General features: G+C 47.2%; 1 pseudogene; it reads right to left on the bottom strand.

Moving 5' to 3' along the window:
* Window positions 1-3,658: 3,658 nt before the first annotated feature.
* LOC115318614 lies at window positions 3,659-4,654 on the bottom strand (annotated as a pseudogene).
* Window positions 4,655-4,937: the final 283 nt, after the last annotated feature.

The following is a 4,937-nucleotide window of genomic DNA, read 5'->3' on the forward strand; positions in this document are numbered from 1 at the left end:
GCGGTCGCTCATATACGCAACACTAACGCTTGCTACTGTTTGCAGGCTTCCAACGACAACGAAACGTGCTGCAGTGAGCAGACGTGCAAGCAGGCGTTCCTTCGAACTGAAAAAGCTGAGATTGGCAAAACATGCGGGTTAAAATGAAAGGAACTAAATGTTATAAAAAAAAATTAATTCAAAAACAAATTCCTTTTTCTTCGGTTGGGGGAGGGGGGGATATGGTCTGTGAGAAAATTGGCGGCGACTTCGCAACTTTTGCCATTGTCAAAAGTCGCGACTTAGCACATAAGCTTTACCCACATTTAACGTAATTTTACATGAATTTCTCACATTAGCTACAATGTTCTCATTGTTTTTGGACTATTTATTTTTTAAGTTTGTATTAAAAATGCTGCAATTGGCACCAGTGATGATAATTAGCACACTTTTGATTGTCATGCTTGTTCGCTCGTTTGAAATTGGATCATACGCCACATTATATTAGAGCTTGAAAAATTATGTACTCAGATATCTTAAATTTAATATTATTATTAATACAAATTGCGGCAATGTATGCCCCCAATTAACGCCACGATAACAAAAATATGCCATTTAACCTTAATAGTCTTTCAGAAAGGTATCATTTTGTTTTCTTTTTAGCACATGAGAAAGTCTGACGTCGTTATCAAGATAGACAAACAGTCAAACACTGGATGCAATATAAAATCCCATGCGTCCTGCGTTGCTAAAAAATATATATATATATATATATATATATATATATATATATTCAGTTGACTGACTTGGATTATGTCTGTCGGTTTTTGTAGTGAGAACGGTGTTTCTTAATTTATGCGTTTTGTGTACATATTCTAAAAATTGGATTCATTCTGTTATTCTTGCGATGTTAAAGCAATTAATCATCGAAATACAACAATACTCATTAAAAGGCCCGCAGTTCATTTCACACGACAATAATCTGAGAGAAAAGGCAGCAAGAACGCGCAAATATCAGCACTGATTTTTTTAAACCAATGCAATATTCCATGTTATCTCTAAGGTGCATGAAAGACCCTGTCCTTAAAAGGACACTGAAATCTCCGATTTATTTTGAAGTGCATAGATCGAACACGTATGTCACAAAATAAAGTTTCCGCGAACAACTTCTTTAACTAAATAATTAGGATGTGAGACTCATCTTCAGTTATGAAAGAATCCGAAATTAATACCTATACTGAGAAATTAAATCCAAAATAGAGGTTAGTTTCTGTTTCGCTCCAGAATTAAAACGTGCGTCCTGGCGTAAGTATTACGCTAAACACCGTTTTTGTTTTCAGGCTAAAGAGGTGACCTGCGCTCATAACACCCTAGCTTCATCGTATTACCAGAAATAATTTTTGTCGCTCAGTGAAGCCAGCACACTGGACAAACTCAGCAGCGGCACGCATTTCCGACCCTCACTATATCCGCCATTTTGGAAAACGAGCGGCGCCACCTATAGACCTTTGCCAAAAGAGCGCTCTGGCCGGCGCCATTTTGCGAATCGAGCGACCCCTATCAGCCAGAAATTTCTGGCACCCGCCTGAGCTGTGGAAACCCGGTCAGCGTGACTCCCCACCTGCATTTTGCATTCGGAGTTCGCCGGCTTTTCTTGGAAGTTTTTGCTTTATTCGCCTGCTTAGGATGCTTACCCTTTGTATGTTATCTTCCACTGTGAGAACCAGGGAATACCAGGGCTCGTAGCCCGCTCGGCCTTCGCAGGAAACGAACGAAGAGAGCGAACGTCAAGCAGCCCGCGACGCAGGCAGTTCGACGTTCTTGGAGGATTATTTCCGTCGAGATAATCTCCAAAAAGCCTTCCAGGCTGTGTTCCGGGTCTTCGCAAAAGCTAGCTGATAGGGTCGGGTCCGGGGTGTGGCGACGGAATAAGCAGGTTCGTTCATTTGCTTTGAAGCTGTGCAAAAAAGGAGTTCTCTTCTACATGTTCCCCAAAACACGCCGGATTCCGTTTGATCGTCGTGAAGTGACTATCGTCGACACTGTATATTGGATATGCTGTGTTCTTTGACACCTTTCTCAAATCCTGTTCGGATAACACGGCACCGTGGGGTACGTACAATATATTTTTTGTTCGATTGATGAGACTCATTGAATTTTGTGTTGTGGGCGGGGAATATCCATGCAGTACAGATATCCTGTGTGGCCAAATATTTTGACCTTTATAGACTGACACGACTGAGTGTACGGTGCCGTAAAACAATGAACATAAAATGAAACAAACATTTCAGTTGCATTTGTTCTGTCGCGCACGGACTCACCAAAACAACTTTCATTTCTTTGTTTTCGTTCCCAAAAATAGAGCACTGCTTTCTTAAAGACCTCTATAAATTATGTTCGCCACAGAATACAAAATAACAAAGAAAACGCGGCAATTCAGCCGCCACCAGCGTCCGGAATTGCGCCTACGCAGGCTGCCGCAGCCCACTGACGAGAAACTCCACAGCTCAGTGCAGTCGGGCAACACTGACGTACACTCTCAAAACCAGGGACGCTCGCTGTAAATCGCTTCGTTCGAGACTGCCGCTGGAAAGGTCTATAGGGAAAGGTAGGTCGAGGGAAGGAAAGGTGAGAGAGGAGGAAGTGGATGCAACGCTGGCGGGGGTTCCTTCTCCCCTCACCAGCGTTGCGTCTATCTCCTCCTCTCCCACCTTCCTTTCCCTCGCCCTATCTTGAGTTGTCCCCGAATATAGTGACACGGAGTATAGAGTCGTTTGCGAGCGCCGTCGACCCTGGCAAGTTTGCTGGTATCGTTTTTTACTGGAGGGGAGCAATACCTTGAAATTACACAAAATCAAATTCAACACTAAAATACATCTTTGATAAATATTTGAGATCTCTCGAGTTCAGAGCGAACCTCGAGCGCCTGTAGACTTTGTTGCAAACTAATTTGTTTCTCTTCTTCACTTGTTTCTGTCTCTTCTACTTTTAAGTTTCTGTTTCTACCCCAGTCTCGGGTTAAGTTTCAACATGGTAATTTGTTTACTCGATACATACATGAAGACAGCACATCAAGGCGATTGTTTTCTCTTCCTTGTTTAGCCACAAGACCAGCAGGTGCGGTCGTGGCAGTGAAACGGCTGCTCCCATTTCTCTTTCCGGTTGTGCACATAGCAACAACAACAAGAATAATAATGTTTATTTTTCCATCAAACAAATGATGGAGGGAGACCAAGGAAAAAAGCTGCATCATGCAGCTACGGGTCCCCGGCCCCCTTCTCACGCAAATAGCAGTGGCACAAGAAAAAATAAACAAGATGCAATGACATTCAAAAAGTATTCAGGCGGCAATATTAACGCCTTTCGTTGTAACATGATACGTACATTGAGAGTTCCAGGTAACTACGTATTTATGTAATACATGATACGTACCATAGATACATTGAGAGGATGCATACAGAGAAAATGTCATCAATATATACATTCAGATATATGCACAGAAAACACGAAGTGCTTTTTGTATATATACCAATCTGTGGAGCATAGGCTGTTTGCCCGATGCTTTATAATTATTTGTTTGGATTTAGTGGCGTCCCCTTTGTAACGGGTGGCCGCTCGCCGGAAATGCCGGCGATGGCCTGCCAAAAAAAGGCTTGCTCAGCCTGGTTTCCAGCCAAGCCTAGCCGAGTTCTTGTTCTGTTGGAACTTCGGTCGGGTCCACGGTGTGGGGCAGGTTGACTTGGGTGGAAAAAATCGGTTGTCCGGCTTGTGCTTCCACGTCCGGCCCAGCTCGCCTCTCCCTCTTCCACAGCCGCCAGGAAATCTCCCACCACTGCTCTAGTCGGCGCTTGGTGGTCTCGACGTGTTCCTCGCCGTCATCTCCCCGCTCCGCCGTCCGGAAGCTTAGCGCGTCCGGCAGATGGTCCACCTGGGGGCACGGGCTGAGGGCCCCGCACTGCAGCACCAGATGTTCGGTTGTCTTCTCTGCTGCTCTGCAGGTGACTCAGGCGATTGGGGCCCCAGTGTCATATCGCGATCTCCACAGCCTGGTCTTGAGGGTTCCCGTGCGTGCCTCGAAAAGCAAGCCGCCGCCCCTGGAGTCATCGTACAGCTGCTCCCGCTCGATCGCCAGCTTCGAGGCCGCGTACACAGTCATTGATGATTTTCGTGTGGCCGACTCCGTCCACCTTCGCGTCTCGACCTGCTGCACGTGCTTCTTGAGGTCCGTAACCCCCTTTCGGAGCGGCCGGCCGTCCAGCAGGGTTGGTGGTACCTCATACTTCCCCGCGAGCCTGGCCACCCGTTTGGTCAGGCGCGTGTTTACACTCCAGTACACGAGGTACTTAAACACCCTCCTGGCCCATCGCTCCTCTCCGAGGCCGCACAGACGCCTCTCGTAAGCTAGCTTAGCCACCGCTTCCCTCGACTCAAAGGCAGACCACCCGAGGTCCCCCTGCACCCCTTCGTTTGGAGTCCCCCTGTGTGCCCCGAGTGGCATCCGCCCCGCCTCCCGCTGTCGAACCTCTAGGAACTCCCGAGTCTGGGACGACGTGCACAGCACCCGATTCGCGAACGTCAGTCCGGGCACCATCACCATCTTCCACAGGCTACGAGCAACCTCGTAGCGGTCGAAAGCCCACATGGATGTTGCTGCCAGCACTCCCTTTCCCCTCATGGCCTTTGCCCGGACAGCCGATTCGTGTGCTTGGATGTAGTTCCTACCCGTGGACAGGTGTACACCCAAGTACTTGTAGTCCGTGACACACAGTCTCCCCCTGCAGTACAAGCGATGTGTCCAAATCCCCCTCTACATTCTCTGTAGGCCCCCACTTCAGCACTTTGCACTTACGGGAGTTGAACTTTAGGCCCAGTCTGTCCCCTTGTTTTGTGAATATGTCCAGCAGCTGTTGCATCTCTTGACAAGCACCCGCTGTCAGCACCAGATCACCCGCATAAAA

Source organism: Ixodes scapularis, unplaced genomic scaffold, assembly GCF_016920785.2.
Source record: "Ixodes scapularis isolate PalLabHiFi unplaced genomic scaffold, ASM1692078v2 PGA_scaffold0__279_contigs__length_252992795, whole genome shotgun sequence".
Taxonomy (NCBI): Eukaryota; Metazoa; Arthropoda; class Arachnida; order Ixodida; family Ixodidae; genus Ixodes; species Ixodes scapularis.